Source organism: Vipera berus (genome assembly GCF_964194415.1).
Source record: "Vipera berus genome assembly, chromosome: 4".
Taxonomy (NCBI): domain Eukaryota; kingdom Metazoa; phylum Chordata; class Lepidosauria; order Squamata; family Viperidae; genus Vipera; species Vipera berus.
In genome coordinates this window covers 67889314-67908655 of record NC_138206.1, presented here as the reverse complement: position 1 = coordinate 67908655, position 19342 = coordinate 67889314, and the positions used below count along the sequence as shown (strand labels likewise).

Below are 19342 nucleotides of genomic sequence, written 5' to 3'. Positions count from 1 at the left end.
ACCATTAGCTCTATTCTCTCTACCCTACAAGATGGTTCACTCATGTATATTTCAACAGGATGTTAATGTCAGATTTAAGTTTTATGTATACTTTAATTAAGCTTTTAAGCTTTTCATTTTGTACTTTGTATTTTAGTTATTTTCAGTTGCCTTGCACACACCTGCACATAGAAAGAAAGGATATAAACCAAAACTAAATCAAAATGGCATTACCATTTTGTGGTAAGGATCATAGAAGTAGCAGAGCCATTTGTGAAAACAGGCAGGATCTTTAGTGTGAAAACATAAGCCATGTGGTGAAAGCTGAATATACTCTAAGGTTATGAAGCTCACTATTTCAAACAATGGAATTCAGATGAAGTGTACAATAGAATAAAATATTGGAGAGATGGAACAGTGATTGATATTTAATGTGAGTTGCTTAAATTTGTGGATGGCAATTAGTTGGATTTTGAAGTTAAGCAGGCCTGGAGAATGGCCACAGATTCTGTGACAATATCAGATGGAAAACATATTCTGTATTCCAGCAGTCTAGATGTAGATTTAGTTGAAAAGTTATTCCAACAATCCAAGGATTTTCTGACTGTATCTATTAGACTTCTCCAATCTGGTATACTCTAGAGATGCTGGAGTATGTCTCTTGTAATTTCCAGTCATCATAGCCAAGACTTGGCAAGGTAGACATTACGGAAGGCACCACATGTGGAAAGGGAAAGGGAAAGAGAAGGGAAAGGAAAGCTTAGGAAAATCCACTACAGCTATATATGTATTAGAGGAACTGAAGAATGTAATCTTCTGATGGCAAATGTCCTAGAAAGAGGATCCATATTCTTAGTGAATAATTAATATTAACTGAGATAGTAGTACAGTTTCATTCTTGTTATACATGGCATTTTAGGGTTTATGTCACAGATTTTAAAGTGACATAAATTTAATTATATCTCTGGGAAATAGCAATGTTTAGGCATTTTAAAATTGGTAAATTCTATAAACTTTATTTTGCTGCTTTTTTTAAAAAAAACCCTAGATTTTCATTTTATCCAATCAAAAAATATTGGGCAGATTAAAATATAATAAATATATAAGTATCAGAAAATTATTTTAAGGATTACATTCTGCATACTTATGTTTTCTTAAATTTGAGAGGCAGATGAAGCCTGACATTTTGGCTGAGTTGCATGTGGTTCCTCTAAAATTACCTACCACTAAAGGACAGGTCTTGGGAAATGTTATTCATGCCTAGAAGAAAAATATAGTTTGGGGCGGAAATGTGTAGGAAGTGAGATATTTTAATCTGAAAGTTTTCTCTTTATGTTGGATTTTATTAAAAAAACCCTCAGTGAGTTGTTATATACACAGAAAAATACAAGTCTTATTTTTAAGCAACATCAACCATTTACTCTAATTACAGAGCAAAATACCATATGCTGGTACTCTTATGCATATCTTCCAATATCAATATTTTCAAAAAATGATTTATATTTTTCTGATGGTTATGTTTCACATAGAAAGTGTTAGAGATCTGTTTATATGGAAGATAATTCTGTTGACATCAACAGGACTTATTTCTATGTAACCCATTGTAATGTTCAAGATGTTTTGTTCCTCAAATATTATAAAGATATAGCAAGAAATTATTGCACAGCAGTATATTTTGATTGTTAAACCAGATGTGTTTGACCTGATAATTCTAGCATCTGTATATTATTCAAATGTAGAATCAGAGATTTGTGAAGTTCATAAATCTCATGTTAGGGATAACATGCATCCATTTTCATAAATTTAAAAACTAAAAAGTTCAAGTAATTTACTTTTGAACTTGGCTTTCAGGCAAGGACATCCACAATGTTGCTCAAAAATGTAAAGAGGATAGCTGCAATTTCACAGTTGAATCCAGTCCCTTTTTATGTTCATGTAAGCAAGAGAGGATCGTGCTTTGATAGCATGGTTATAGTTACCAGCCTAACATTTTTGACTGGATGCTATGCTTTCAGGAATAATGCTAGACATGTATTGAACAGTAATTAGATTCTAAAACAACTGCTTTTGGTGGAAGCTTATACTGGAATATTCTTCCTCCATAGCATCTTCCAGATGCATTAGATTTCTACTCTCTAACAGTTAGCTTTCAGCCTTGTTGAAAGACAGTAGATAGAAAGCAACTGCCATGTAATAGTGCAGAATCCAGCAGAGGACTTTATTTTCCTGAAGTGTTTTAATGTCAAATCCCTCATGCATTAAAAATAAGCACCACAATTGATGATATAATTTGCCAGTAAACTGTTGAATTTCATTGTTTACAAGGTATTGCATTAGAATTTTAAAAAAATTGAAGGCATGTAAACCAAGTAATCTTAAGCAATACAAAATAGAGAGAGATGCCAAGATTTCGACATATAAAGGTCTTGGTTGAGACTAATAAAATACTTTAATTGAGCTGACAGCCCTAGCCTTACTTGGGTTAATTGAGGCTGCAATCCAGTCAAAACCTATTTGAAAAAGAGCCCACGACTAGACATTTTTTGTATAAGTATGTGTAGGATTACACTGTGAACAACTGTTAGAGCAATGTTTATATTTGACTTGTAATATATTTTGATTTGTGCTTCTTACACACTGTGATATTGCATAAACATTGAACAGTCTCTTCCCCAAAATGAAAATTAAATATTGAGATTTGGATCCCACCTTAGATAAACATCTGGATAATAATTAGCCCCGGATTTAAGATCATAGTCTCAGTTGGGAATATGGGTGACTTGGGTATCATAGAAACCACAGCCCACATTCTTTTTTATTTCCAGTTTTATATGGATATTTGCCGCAAGTTGATGACACCTCTTTTATTTAAACTTCTGGGGCACTCTAATTGTGTTTATCTGCACTGTCCATTAAATAGTAAAAATAAATTTATTTCTCTGAAAGTAGCAAAATTTTGCTTCATTATGTGTAAGCTTTGCCCACAAATGGTTGCTGATAGTTTTTGCTGTTAGGGGATAATTTTTGGGTTGTTCATTTTATTGATTGTACTTTAATTGGTCAATGACTGAAATAAAGTTCTGTCTTTAAAAGTTTTGCTTATACTATACACCAATTGTTAAGCATTTTGTTTCTAATAGGACTCTACTCAAAGTTTTTTCCTCGCTTTGTTTCACATATTTTAGTTAGTTTGGATACCCAAATTCAAGTCTATATTTCAGCTTTGCATGAGGTCATAGATATCTTGTTCCCATTCCTCAGCACTCTTTATATTTGTGGATCCTATTCATTTCCTTGGCTTTTTTTTTTACCATAAACCATTAACCCTTGCTTTCTGTAACCAGTATGGATCGCCTGTTTATTTTAGAATAACCTTTAACCACACTATGTGTTTAGCATAATATGTAGATGGACTTTTATTTATTTATTTATTTAATTTAATTTTTATACCGCCCTTCTCCCGAAGGACTCAGGGTGGTGTACAGGGCAATACAATAAAATACAATATATAAAAATTAAAAGAAATATTAAATACAACAGCCCAATTCAATAAATTAATACAAAGCGTTAAAATACCCCTAAACCCATCAGACCAGGCCGGCTTGTTCAAATAAATATGTTTTTAGGTCACGTTGGAAGGAGCTCCACCGGTAAACGGTTCCAAAGGTCTGGCGCGCCCACAGAGAACACCCTCCCCCTGGGGGCCGCCAGTCGACACTCTTTGACCGTCGGCACCCTAAGGAGGCCCTCTCTGTGGGAGCACACTGGACGAAGGGAAGGTGATTGCAATTTGAAGGCAAGTGCACTTTTTATTATCACCCCCCTTTTTTTTTACAATCTCATCAACAGGGCCAAACTGTTAGTCCTGCTTCCTAAATTCTGTTCTCCTTTTTTTTTATTAAAGTGTTTTACAATTTTTTTTACAATACATATCCCCAAAACCCACCCGCCCCAAACCACCCCCTCCCCCCCCACTTCCCAGAGCTGAATACAGGGTTATAAATATAATAATCATATTTTAACTAATATTATCCATTATAAAATTAACCAAATTCATAATGTGCTTTAACTCCCCTTTAACATAGATACAATCAAATTATTAAAAACATACCGGTAATAATAATAACTTAAACAAAAATATAATCAATACTAATACTAAAATTAGTAACAATCTAAAATCTACTCATAAGCTAAATGGAACTTGTTGTGTATGTAAATAGTTATTAACAAGGTACTTAACAGATTGCAAACAGATTGCAGCATAGCAGGGTTTAGAGCGGGAAATTAAGGTGCATTCATTGGTTGCAATAACCTAGGAGCGGGAAAAGAGACTCCATTGATTGGTTACAGTTCACACTCTTCTCATATAAAAGGTTGCAACATTTGACAGTTAGTCAGTTGACTTTGTGTATTCAATAAACTCGTTCATTGTTAAATCACTCTGAGTCCTCGTCTATCAGAACTAAACAATTGGCGATGAAGGTGGGATAGACAGAAGACCAGAGAATCGGCGAATTGTTGCGCAAAGGCGGCAAATTCGAAAACGAATCACAGACGACCGTAAAAAAGCGGCAGCTTTACTAACGATTTGCGGCACACCGGTTTACCGAATCGCTGTCGGACTGTGTCAACCGCAACCGGTCTCAAGCGTGCCCTATGCTGACCTCCTAGCCAAACTTAAGGTCCACTTTACTCCCAGGAGATCCGAGCTCTTCTGGCGGCGCATCTTTGAGAAGAGGAACCAGAGACCGGGAGAGTCCATACAAAAGTTTGTCGCTGCCGTCAGGGAAGCCGCAGTACGATGTAAATACGATAATTTAGAAATTAGAATTCGGGACCGAGTAGTACTGGGCTTACGTGATGAGCAGCTACAAAACAGAATAATCGCCAAACCCACCGGCGATTTACAGGAGGTGATTGACGAACTTTTAACTTACGAGTCAACCGGGTATCGCGACCCCCCCCCGCAGCAGCATGGCTGCAACGTCCGAGATCAATCAAGAGGGTTATGTGGACTGCGGGGAGGTGGACCAGCAGTGGGAGGAAGAGATCGCTGAAGTCTCCAGGCGATTCGGAAAAATGGCGCCAAGACAACCCAGAAGTGAAGGGCCTGAACCTGCCCACCGTCAACAAACTACAATTCCGCAAAGACAAGCGACGGGGGCACAACGACCATGGAGGGACACCGCAACCAAACCGCGAGACATCGACATCCAGAACCGGTGCGGCAGCTGCGGAGGCAACCATCCCCGCGCCTCTTGCCGATTCCGAACCGCAAAGTGCAGGGCATGTGGCAAGACCGGCCACATCCAGGCCATCTGTAGGAGCCGTGCTCGCGACAACCGCCTTCACGAAGTCGATGTGTGGCCCGAGGGTAAGGTAACCCCTAATTTCAGTGGCAAGGAGACCCCTAAACCCCGGGTTAAAGTTCAAAATCTAGGGGAGGTGGCGCGAGTCAACCGGAGGAGACAGGGGAAAGGCCACAATTTTCCAATAGGAAAATTAAAAATTACAGTCCAGCTGCAAGGGGTCCCTTGCAGAATGGAAATTGACTCAGGGGCTTCAGTGTCAATAATTTCCACTGAAACCCTTGAGAGGATTGAACAAATAAGTGGAAGAAGAATTCCACTTAGTTCAACAAATATTCAATTAACTGACTTCCAAAAAAGCCCCATAAAAATAAAAGGGAAGACCAGCCTTAACGTTAAATTTAAGGGATTTAAGGGGGTCTTAGAATTAATTGTTACGGAGGGACATAGGACTAGTTTAATTGGACTTAATTGGTTCCCTGCCCTGGGCATTTGGATTGGGGGGATAAATTCAGTCATTAGGAAGAAGACCCTCAAATCAGTCTGCAATGAATTTGCAGACGTATTCGATGGATCTTTGGGGAAGTACAAAGGGCCCCCAATTAAATTTAACCTAGACCCCTCAGTAAAACCAATCAGGCTTAAGGCCCGAAGGGTACCTTTCGCCTTAAAGGGAAAAATCGAGGCCGAGCTCGACCGGCTTGTAGGCCAAGGGGTATTAGAACCTGTTGAGGGTGGTTTGTGGGAAACGCCGATTGTCACACCCCTAAAACCCAATGGGGATGTGAGAATCTGCGCTGACTACAAAGCCACCCTGAACATTGGAATGAAAAAGCATGCTTACCCGGTCCCGACGGTGAAGCAGGTCCTCGCGACGATCCAGGACGGCGCCATGTTTGCCAAGTTAGACTTGGGGCATGCGTACTTACAGTTGACTGTTTCTGAAGAAGCTGCAGAAGCACAGACGATAGTTACCCACAAGGGGGCGTTCCGGGTCCACAGGCTGCAATTTGGTATTGCAGCTGCTCCAGGCATCTTCCAAGAAGTGATGGAGAGGACCTTAAAGGGCATACCTGGTGTATGCCCTTACTTTGATGATGTCCTGATAGCTGGAAAAGATGAAGAAATGTTAGTAGAGCGGCTGGAACAGGTACTGGGCAGATTTAGGAGGGCTGGATTGAAACTAAAAAAGGAAAAATGTAGTATAGGGGTTAAATCCACTGATTTTTTGGGGTTCAGGATTGACAAAAATGGAATCCACCCTACCCCTGACAAAATTAAAGCAATAAAATGGGCCCCTAAACCAAGGAACAAGGCGGAACTACAGGCCTTCCTTGGCTTGGTAAATTTTTACCACACGTTTGTGCCACACAAGGCTGCCATTGCAGAACCCCTCCACAGACTCTTAGATAAGAAGACTCCCTGGCAATGGCTGAACAAACACAAAGTGAGTTTCCAAACGTTAAAAGACATCCTTTCCAGTAAATCAACTGTAACCCACTTTATAGAAAACAAACCAATTTATCTGGCGTGCGATGCCAGATAATGGTGTAGGGGCTGTGATCAGCCACTTAGACAACCAAGGAATACAAAGACCCATTGCATATTATTCCCGGACACTAACCAAGGCAGAGCGGAATTATGCTCAGATTGACAGGGAGGCATTAGCAATAGTGGCAGGAGTAAAAAAGTTCCATGACTACCTTTATGGTAGGAACTTTACCATACTGACTGACCACAAACCCCTGTTGGGACTGTTTACCACGGATAAACAGACTCCCCAAATTATGTCGCCCAGAATGCTGAGGTGGTCCATTTTCCTCTCAGCATACTCATTTTCCCTCCAATACAGACCGGGCAAAGACATGGGACACGCTGACGCCCTCAGCAGATTGCCCCTTAGCATAACAGAGGAGGATCCTGCACCTGTGGGACAAATAATGTCCCTACAGGATATTCCTGATTTACCCCTAACTGCTAAAGACATAGCTGAGGCAACAAATAAGGACCACACCTTAAAGAGAGTATTGGCCTGGGTCATGAGCGGGTGGCCAAATGCCAACCCGGACGAAAAATACAGGCCCTATTTTAGAAGGAAGGATGAATTATCAGTTCATTTGGGATGCTTACTCTGGGGAAATCGTGTGGTTATTCCAGGAATTCACAAATCAGCTATTTTACTAGAATTACATGAAGGACACCCTGGAATAGTACGGATGAAGGCGTTGGCTAGGAGTCACTTGTGGTGGCCAGGACTGGACAACGACATCGAGGAATGTGTTGCCAATTGCCATTTGTGCCAACGTTCTAGGCCTGAACAACAGCACATCCGTACGCATAAGTGGGAGTTAGCTAGGAATCCTTGGTCCAGGATTCATATTGATTTTGCTGGACCTTTCCAAGGGTTAACATTTCTAGTAGTGGTTGACAGCTTCTCTAGATGGCTAGAGGTAGTACCAGTCAGTTCAGTAACTTCAGCAAGAACAATACAGGCATTAAGGGGCCTCTTTGCCACTCATGGGTTGCCGGATTTAATTGTGTCTGATAATGGGCCACAATTCACATCTATTGAATTTCAGGATTTCCTCAAGGCCAACTCGATTAAGCATAAGACATCAGCACCCTTCCACCCATCCACCAACGGCTTGGCTGAACGGAACGTGCGGACCACGAAGGACGCTTTAAAAAGAATCATTCGGGGCGACTGGCATCAGAGACTGGCCGAGTTCTTGTTGGCCCAACACACGACCCCATGTTCTGCTACAGGGAAAAGTCCAGCTGAAATGAGGTGGGGCAGGAAACTGACTACCAAATTGGACAGATTACACCCTGACAGACTTCAATCAAACACTGAATTGGACATTCCTAACAGAACATTTAAAGTGGGGGATTTGATCTGGGCCAGGAATTACGGCCAAGGGGATAAATGGATTCCCGGGGTGGTGACTGAAATTTTAGGTCCCCTTTCGTACACTATTGAGGGGGAAGGGAATAGGATCTGTAAAAGACACATAGATCAGCTGAGGAAGAGATCCAGTGGATGCTTGCCAGTAGAGGGGGACCAAAGTATATTGGGGGAAAACAGTACATCCAGATTCAGGGATAACAACATGCTAGAAAGTGTGGTAGAGGAACGGCAAAACATCTCATCCCCTGGTTCCCAACAACAACAACATCAATTTAGTCAAATTGACTGGGAGGTACCCCTGCGAAGTAGGCCAGTGACCACTGATTTTCAAACACAAACTAATACACAAAACAGCAGCAGAGAAACATCAGAGCCTAGCAACCCAGAGCCCAGGTCCAATAGTAACATGCAGCCAAGCAATCAATCAGGAAGAGAGGTCCCTAGCAGCCAGAATAATAGATACCCTTCTAGAATACATAGGCCACCAAAATATTTAAAGGATTTTGTAAAGTAACAACATCAACTGGGGGGTAAGGGGTGTTGTGTATGTAAATAGTTATTAACAAGGTACTTAACAGATTGCAAACAGATTGCAGCATAGCAGGGTTTAGAGCGGGAAATTAAGGTGCATTCATTGGTTGCAATAACCTAGGAGCGGGAAAAGAGACTCCATTGATTGGTTACAGTTCACACTCTTCTCATATAAAAGGTTGCAACATTTGACAGTTAGTCAGTTGACTTTGTGTATTCAATAAACTCGTTCATTGTTAAATCACTCTGAGTCCTCGTCTATCAGAACTAAACAGAACTTTTTAGTCCCATATTTATTCTGAATATAATCTATCCATCTCCTCCAAACTGAAATATATCTTTCTTGCGAGTGATCCTTCAAATAAGCAGAAATCTTAGACATTTCTGCAAGATTCGATACCTTAAGTACCCATTCTTCTATAGTAGGCAAACTATCCTTCTTCCAATATTGTCCCACCAGTAACCGTGCTGCTGTTATCAAGTTCAACATCAAATTAATTTCTTTAGTATCACAATCTACAACAATACCCAATAAAAACAATTGTGGAGAAAACTTTATCTTTCTCTTAAAAATCTTTTGAATGTTCCACCAAATTTTAATCCAAAAAGCTTTTATATTTCTACAAAATTCTGTTCTCCTGAACTGTCATGGCTGAAATTGTTGTAGGGTTAGTGAGTTCTTAATAACACGTGGAATGAAGAAGTTATCTTAGTATCTGCTGTCTTTTGAAAGAGAGAGATTGAGAGTGATAGTTTCTTTTTTGTCATCACAATTCCTGCTCATTTTCCTAACTTAGATTTCAACCTTTCAGTGGCATTGGAAAACATAATAGATAATAGGTTGGTTTTGACTGATGCAATAATCTTCAAAAACTATTAGAATTATTTAGCCAGACCTAGATTAGAGAGAAAATTCTTAATTCTTAATTGGAAATCTATGAGATGTTCCATACCAAAAGCAACTGTAACACTTCCCTCATCCTTAGAAGCAATCTTGGAATGGCCGTAATTAACCGCAGACAGATTTTCAGTTGCTAAGGCCTATAGCATCATCCAGTTATTGTTAATGATACTACTATATCAGCACAATGGTTAAATGATGCTAAAAAAAGGTAAAGGTAAAGGTTCCCCCGCACATGCGTGCTAGTCGTTTCCGACTGTAGGGGCCGGTGCTCATCTCCATTTCAAAGCCGAAGAGCCAGCACTTGTCCGAAGACGTCTCCGTAGTCATGTGGCCGGCATGACTAGACACCAAAGGCACATGGAACGCTGTTACCTTCCCACCATAGTGGTCCCTATTTTTCTACTTGCATTTTTACGTGCTTTCGAACTGCTAGGTGGGCAGAAGCTGGGACGAGTAACAGGCGCTCACTCTGTTACACGGCACTCGGGATTCGACCCGCCAAACTGCCGACCTTCTGATCGACAAGCTCAGTGTCCTAACCCACTGAGCTACCGCATCCCTTAAATGATGCTAGAAAACATCATTAATCATTTTGAACAAATTGCTAAAGCTGACAAATTCTCCCCTCCCTGTCCAATGAGAGGTGCAAAAACTGGCTGCAAATCAGCATTGTGGCCCCACTGTTGCTACTCCATAGTTGCTTTTTAGTTGATTTTTAAAAGGCCTGATTGCTGCTGTGTCCCTATGCCTCTTAGAACCCTCAGGGAAATGAGGACTTGGGGCTATGGAAGCTTTGCAGCAGTGCAGAATAAGAAGAATCTAGAATTAATAGGAGAGAACAAAGAAACCACCCCAAGAGCCTGAAAAAGATGTGACTCCTATCACTATCCCACACCAATGAAGTGAACAATATTGCCTGTGCAATATCAAGCACTTCCTAAAAGCCATCCCTTTGCACCTTCCATTCTAGTGATAATGAGAACACTTTATTCCAGTTTTGAGCCCCATATATTGTACGTTGATATAACTATTAAATGTTATCATATAACTATATAACTATTTCATTCTGAATTGTTGATTAAAATCTTTTAAATGTGTCAGTTTTAAGAAGCATGCTACGTGCAAAATAGTTCCAAATAATAGCACGGTAACGTGTGAGAACATCATGAATGTATTTAAAACATAAATTTCATGCTAATGTATTTTCAAATGTAGCTGTGGCTTTTAAAAGTCAGATATATAAGATTTAATGATTACTGAATGGATAATGGATTATGTTAACTGATGATTTAATATGTCATAAATGTACTGTACTTAGGAGCCACATTGGCTCTCCTGTAAGCTGGATACATGAGAGCTATCTTTTTTTCACAACCCTTGAATTTTCTTAATACTTATGTATTAATTCATTTTTAACCAAATGTATCAAATTAAATGGTAGAAAAGTCAGAAACTGTGTAGGTTAGCTAGATGAGCTGTCCTCATAAAGGCTATGTGGGAAACCAGGAATGAGGAAAAGAGATGATTTGTTCCCTCAGTGAGGTTTTCATGGCTCTTCATGATGTGAGCCACAGGATTTCCTCAGACCTCTTTTGGTCAGGAGAGAGAGACACCACCTCTGAGTTTTGGGAGTTTATGCTGTTGGATCAGGTGAACAGTTTTATTTAGCTTTGGGGTTGCAAGCATTGTGAAATATAGTATTTAACTGACTTGTGCTTGAACTTCATTTTCCATCAAAATGACTCATTGTCTTTTCCTTGAATTCCAAAATCTACAAAGTGTGTACCAAAGTATATAAATTACATTCAGGGTGATCTCTGTATTCCATAATTTTTCTGGTTATCATAATTACCGTTGAAAAGAATAAAATGTAAGATACCAGGAAGCAAAGCTTACACAGAGTGTAAATAAAGCTTCCTGATTTAGATCTTGCAGCTCCAATTAACTGAAATGGAAGATCACAAGCTTTTTATGTCTGTTGAACTGTGCAGAGTCAATGCACAGAATGCTCAGAATTGTAATTCAGCAACATTTGAAGTCAAGGCCAAAATACATGTTACCTTAAATATGTTGTTGCATTTAATGTGATAGAGGGAGAAATAACAGCTGCTTCAGAAGGTATAAATGAGATCATGCACCCAATGCAAACAGAAAGAAGGGCTTGCCTTATTTTTAGCAAAAATAATTCCCATCTAAGGAATATTTAGCATAGCAGTAGTAATAAATGCACTGATTATACTGTAATATAATATTACTGCTTGTGCAGCATTTAGAATGTGGACAAATTTCTACATTATTGTATGGCTGGCACTGGGGCACATCCCTTATTTTCCTGAAGCTATTGGGGCTATAATAAGAAACATGTGGTCCTTTCATAAATTCTTTATTAGTCTAGCTTGTCAATAAGCCATTAGCTATTGTGACAGGGCATTACAATAACTACAATATAACTGATGAGTTCAGATTAAGAAAAATAACAAAAAACTTCTTTGATTGCTCTATGGTCTCACTATAGACAATGGTGGTTATTTCATGACAAAATAGTTTTTTTATTATAGGAATGAATAAGGGAAATACTTTGATGGCAGCAAGGAAATGAAATATCTGTAAAATATGTCAGAAAAATATTTGAGTTTTACTGAGTTCTCTCCTAAGAATTTTTCAAAAAAAAACACCACAACCCTGTAGAGTTCAAAAACAAACACACACCTGGAAAAACCAGCATGATTCCCCCAGCTGCTTATTTTGGCTTTAATCGTTAAACTACCAAGTAGATTTGCAGAAATAGACTAGGACTCTGGATTGGAAGGGAATAATAGACTCTAAACAGTTTTTAATTCCTTAGAAAAATGTACTTTAGAAAGACACATGTCACTGCAATGGAAATTCTCTGCCTAACCTTGTAGTATATCAGTGATAAGATAACTATATCAGGACCCTTTCATGTGTCCCATGCTTCAGTCTTAAAAATTACAAAATGCCCTTGGAGAAGGGTCAAGGTAATACTGATCATCCATCCTTCTAGTCAAGAGCAAAAACATGCATCTTAGTTTTCCCTCTCTTTGTGCTTTCCAAAACCCATCGTTCTAAATACCAAAAGGAGCGATTATGATTTCTGCTTCAGTTTTCTTCCCTCATGTATTCACCTGAGTTTTAACTCAGCACAGTTATGTTTTTAAATATTATGAGGAATGGGCATACATAAAAAAGGAGTAGGGTCAATCGATGTGATCCAGTTGCAGTTGTCCACGTGCACATAGACATACAGCGCATGCATAATCCTAGCCTTGTAACTAGTAGAAATATTATCACATTTGCTTTGGGGCCTAGGCATAATATGATCTAATAAATTGAACCGTGTTTTAGAAATGTAGCCCTACTTATTTGAGCAATTCAGTGGGCCTACAAAAATCTAAGACAGACATGTGAATTTCACGATATCACGTGACATCGTACGACGTATCGGAGATTTTTTGCCAGCAATGGGGTGGGTGCGATTTCTTCATGACGCATCCGGTCTGCGGGCCGGCAGTTTGACACCCCTGATCTAAGGGATATGTGACCTTAGTTTTAGACTTTTAGTTTTGTTTTTAAAGTATTTTAGCTTAAAAGTACTTGAAATATTTAATATTTTTATTAAAATACAGAGCACAGTTTCAACTGAAATGGATATTCTTACTAGTTTAATTTTTACATTTATGTATCTAGAAAGAGAAAGTGCTTTATTGCCATTACAGTTTTTTTATGCTTCAAAAGTTGCTTTGAATATTTAGTTGTAAAAAACTGAGAATGTAAACACATATATAACGAGTTGGGGAGCCAGTCTGATATAATGGTTAAGGCATAGACTAGAAACTCAAACTAGAAACTGGGAGACCATAGATTCTATTTCCACCTGGGGCACAAAGTCAGCTGGGTGACCTTGGACCAATGGGTCTCTTCCTCTGCCCTAAGAAGGAGGCAATGGCAAACTACATCCAAAAGCCTTGCCAAGAAAACTTTGTTGCCAGGTATCAAAATCTCACTTGAAGGCACCTAATAATAGTAATTAAATGTCATTTGGGAACAGACAGTGTCATCTCATCTTCAATCTCATTTCACAAATGAAAATGGAAAATGTGTTTAAGATTCTAATTCTCATGGAAAGGGAACTGACTTGTAAAGAAATCACTGTTAGCAAATAACAGTAATATAAACTTAAATGGTTACTAAAAGCATGATATTGGGAAACTGAGTAATCGGAAACAACCTTCAGAAAATAGCTTCTTTCCCTTTTAAAGAATGTTTAAGACTTTTTGGTGTGCATTTGTAAAATTCAGTGGTTACTTTTAAAACAGTGTGTAACATGGCAGGCTATCTGGATACCCGTAGTCCCAGGGAATAGATTCAACTCCTACTCTAGATTTTCCCAACCTGATGTTCTCAGATGGATTGGAGTACAGTTCCTATCTTGACCAAGGAGTGTTGCCATTAACTATTCTGACTGATGATAGGGGAGTCCAGTGCATCTGGAAAGATGGGGAAGACTAGGCTAGGCTGTGTCTTTGTCATATCCATGCAGGACTGAACTTTTTTATATTTTGAGTAGTCACTTTCTCCTTCCTTCCTTCCTTCCTTCCTTCCTCCCTCCCTCCCTCCCTCCTTTCCTTTCCATCCATAGAGCTATGAAGAAGGGACCAGCACAAGAATAAAAATGTTGAGCCTAATTTTAGAGACTTGTGGTTCCATTTTTTATTTTCAGCAAGCAAAGTATATACTTAGCATTTTCTGTGTTCCTAAATACTCCAGATGTTTGTCTTCAGCATCTCCTTGTTTTTGGAGTTTGGACTATAATCCTTTTTGGAATGCACTAGTGTACTGTTGCAATGTTATAATTAAAGTCTCTGTGTTTGTCAAGTCATGAGTTCCTGGGGGGAGAGGGGAGCCACAATTCTAAGTTTGAGGTTTTCTAAAAAAAAATGTAGGTCCTACTTTAGTAACTCATTGCTGAACAAAACAAAGATCATGGGAACCTGCTTGAAAGGGGCACAGATTATTAGTCCATTTATCACAGTATTGTCTACATTAACTATTCCTTGAGGGAACAAAAAGGCAAATTTTCCTTCCTTCCTTCCTTCCTTCCTTCCTTCCTTCCTTCCTTCCTTCCTTCCTTCCTTCCTTCCTTCCTTCCTTCCTTCCTTCCTTCCTTCCTTCCTTCCTTCCTTCCTGATGCAAATCTTGACTCTTAAGATCCTGGCACCAAACTATGGACCCTAATGAATGCAGTAGTGTTCTGCTGGTGAACTACAGTTCAGATTCAGAAAAATCTGCCCAAAGTTTTCACAGATTGGATCTTTTATGGAATTTGATCCAGACAAAGTAAAAAGTCATTTCACTCTAGATAAATTGCATTCACAATGTGCCTTGCATTTGATCTATGTAGGAGAGATACATAAAATGCAAAGTTGCTTAGTATTAAAAAGATAGCAAAGAATTAAGCAGAGAAAGACTTCCAGTGACTTTGTAGATTTGTTTTTCTTCATAATCATATCTAAAGTTTGCTGTTGACTTTTCTGAGATGGCTCTTCAACAGTCTAGTATATTGTTCTGATAATCCCTGACTGCTCCTCAACTGGTGTTAGCCAGGCTTCATCCTCCTTAACTTCTGAGCTACAACAAGGTCAACCATGCACTAACTTACATAAAGGAATTCCTTCATATTGATCCTTCAATAGGCCAAGCATCCGACTAAAGGCAATGATGATCTATTTTACTTGCATTGCACATGTAGAGATAAAAGCCTTATTGTTTTGAATATTGGTTTATTAATGAGTATTCCACTTTGTAACAAGTCAGTAGTATTTAATGTTATGATTTTAAAGCAATTTAAAGGTTACATTTACTTAGTTTTTACTTTCAAAAGACTTCTGCCTGTTATTTCATTTTCCTTGAGTTATTGTCTTTACCTTCAAAATCAAGAAACCTGGATTTCATCTTGAAGACAAGCGATTCTTTAGGAGGGAGAGAAAAACATTGAATTGCCTAGCCAAAGATGTCTATCATAGTTAATTTAATTTATTTTAATTTTATATTGGATTGTTTTTAAATTTTGCCTTGTAAACCGCCCTGAGTCCTTTGGGAATAGGGCGGTATATAAACCAAATAAATAAATAAATAAATAAATAAATAAATAAATAAATAAATAAATAAATAAACAAACAAACAAACAAACAAACAAACAAACAAACAAACAAACAAACTACCAAAGATGTTCAAAATGTTTTGATATCAGAAGGAGGACCATTTCAATTGCTATTATTTTTAAATCTTCTCCTGAAGATTTAAAGTTTTGCAGCTTCCAAGTATTATTCTTGGTTTTTTTTCATGCTTTCAAATTTATCTATAAAAGGATATATCTAGGACAAAGCAGAAGACAATATGCAATATGTGTCTCAGTAAGGAGCTATTCTGGATTCAGTTCTGCTTTTGTAGAAAGAAGTCCTGGCAGAAGCCCGGTAGTACAGTCAAAGTACTCACAGTTTTGTGAAGGATTTATAATGCAAGCTGGGTCTGGTAAATGCAAATTACTAGTATAATGATACAAGGTTAGTTTGGTTAATTGAAGTTGAACCTTTAAGATACATTTGAAAGTGCATTGATTGCATTGGCTTTGGACTGTTCATTTGAACTTTGAGTGGAGTGTGTACATTTTGCATGTATTGATGTGCTTGTCACTGTAATCTTAATATTATTGGTGCAGTTTATCAGCACCAGTAGATTGTCCCTTTTTGCATCTATCAACCACATAGGCAATGAGAGACACACAGTTACTTCTGGTGACCTTGTGACCAGTAGGCAGCTATAAACAAACACACTTTTACAACATGATAAACCTATTTGCTCGAACATGCTAAGTAGGAGACATGACACAGCCTATAGAAAAAAATGATTAAAGCCTTGCTTAACTAACATAGTTGAAAATATTTCTAAAAACATAAGAATAGAAAGAAGGATAACTTGTGCTTGCCTGTACGATTTGTATATGTTTAGGGTAGAGAAGTGTTAATAGAAAAGAGTATGATGAGATTAGCTCTTTGTTCTGCTAATTATTTGCCTACGCACCACAGATTTTATTTAAGGAAAGAAAAATTGGGGAAAAGTAACTGATTTTAGCTAACTGATTTTTCAGCTGCTCTCTGCTTTCCTAAGCAATCACAGCAAAGAGATAGAGATGTTATATTTCAACTGCTCTCATGGGGAGGATTGTTGTTTTTAAAAAAAGTTGTAATAATAATCACTTTGAATAATTTTTCTGCAAATTCTGGAGTCAATAATAGCTATTCTTGCCCTGGAGTGAAAAAAAAATCCAAGAAAACAACAGGGTCATTGTTCAAAATGCCCAATGATTCCTAGGTCTAGAATACTAAAAATGTTTTGAGGGTTTTTCTAGTGAAACCTGGAGAAATTTTGCTCCATCGAGATATTGGGGTTAAAATTTTACCTGCCAAAGATGAAGAAAATGGGCACCTTACATAAAGTCTGGCAATAAACCCTGACGGAAAGGTTTGATGTGAATTGGCCACCTTTTGAATAAATTATAAACTGAAATTCAGTGTTTTGTCCCAAAGTTGTACATTTAGCTTTTAAGGTAAAATAATGTACATCACATATTCAGAATTTAAATCTTACTAAACAATGTTTCCCAGCTTTCTGCACCTTCTTCTTTGCCCATTTTCTGTGACTATTTTATTCCTATGAATATATGTTAGCCTACATTTTCTTAAAATATATTGATTCATAGATGTAATGGAGGTTTGTCAATAACTTTCCATGTGTTGTAACCATATGGAATGACAGTTAATGCCAAAAACAACTTCCTCTCCCAAATAAAAATGGCATCAAGAAAACAGTGCTCAAGCAATGCAAATATCCTCAAAGTACAAACTTAAAATTACTGAAAAGAAGAAAGAGGAGTAATATTGATTCAGGGGACACAATCTGAGAGGAAAATTTTTGGCTTAATCTCAGAAACAGCAATGTCATCACCCCACCCCACCATTTTTACTCTTGATATGACAAGAACACAGCTAAAATATTTTAGGTCTGAATTTTCATAGATAGGATTTTTTTCCTTCATAAATTAAATGAAAGAAGTTTAATTTGTGAAGGAAGTTGAAGGGTATGAAACCTACAGTGAAACTATGACTGTTTGTAGGCTGGGAAAGTGGCAGGGGCTAGAAATAGCAAGTAAGATTAGAGGTAACACTTTACCACAAATATACAGTTAGTTTCAAAATAGTTCTTTTTCTGTGAGGAAAAGAATCCTGTAGGAGTATTTAGCTTTTAGTGGAGGATATACTTCATTTTAACAGGATATGATTACTATTTACTCTTAGGATAAAGTGTATCCTGTTTAGGCTTAGATCCAACTGATGATGGCTATTCTAAAGATCCTAAACATTTAACTGTACCTTTGTAACACTATCTGCACCACACTCTTCCCTTCCCTGGCTCCATCCAATTCATCCTTATCTGAGTTCTAAATTCAAAGAAAAATGAAATTTAAAGTATAGAAATAGTAACTCAGGGAAAAGACATCAATCTATTCTTATACTAAATATGGTTGCTTTTGAGAAGTAACTGTATTATGAAGGAAAATGGAAACGGGCTTGATTATTCTTGATTACTTCTATTTCATGGTCAAGGAATCATGGTTTTTCCCATAATAGCCTTACAACAAACCTTTGAAGTAAGCAGGGGTGAGAGAAAGTATAAAGTATAAAAGAACAGGATCAGCCAGTGAATATTCTGCTGGAAAATGAGTTTATACTAGATCTTCCAACTCATAAATTCTACTCAATCTACTCAGTATTTTATTGCGTATGTGTATATGTGTTTCTCTCCCCCCCCTCTCTCTCTCTCCTTCTCTCCCTTAGCATTTTCCACAAGTGCTGGCTCCACTTTTTATTTTAACAGATCAACCAAGTGTTGATCCATCTATTGTGACAGGAATTGAGAGAGTGACTGCCCCAAAATCATCCAGCCACCTTTTAGTTCTAAGGCAGGACTAGAATTCATAGTCTCCTGGTTTCTAGCTGGTGCCTTAACTGCTGCATCGAATGGACTGTTTCACACACACTCTCTTTCTAAGTCAAGTACAGATGTCTCTTTGCCTTTCTGGCAAGATTAGGTAAATTCTGTGAATTTACAAAATTTTACATAATTTGAATAGTTTAAGCAAGAGAGCATGAATCCCTTGAGCCTGTATTGGAGTGCACAGATGACTAATGAGACAAATTATGACATTTCACTACTTTGGAGCTCAGTTAAATACTGACTTTGGCACCTGGTGTTTCCATTTTTTGTTTCCAGCTCTATGTAAATCCTGGCTTGAGTCAATTGAGCTGGAATATGTTATAGATAACTAGGTCAAAATATTTAGAATGGTTTCAGGGAAATTAAGGTGGCAGCTAAAGAAAGGGAGCAAGATAATTGACTTCTACATTTCTTTCAAAATGTGTAATGTAATGTGTAATGTGTGTAGTTGTTTTACTTAGAAGCATGGAGCAAAAAACTCTCAGGCATGATTTTAACTTTGCCAGATCAAGCCCTGCATTTCTAGAGTGCCCCTGCATTAGTGTTAATTTGATATACTTCCTTTGGTATTTCAATCATTTACGAAAGGGAAAAATACTTAAAAGTTCTTTCCTTATTTATGTTTCAAAATAACAA

The 19342-nt window shown here is 38.0% G+C and overlaps 1 protein-coding gene across 1 annotated transcript in view; it reads left to right on the top strand.

Moving 5' to 3' along the window:
• The window catches only part of PHEX (phosphate regulating endopeptidase X-linked), a 108319-nt gene that overhangs the window by 10097 nt on the left and 78880 nt on the right, over positions 1 to 19342 (top strand). The window lies entirely within an intron of this gene.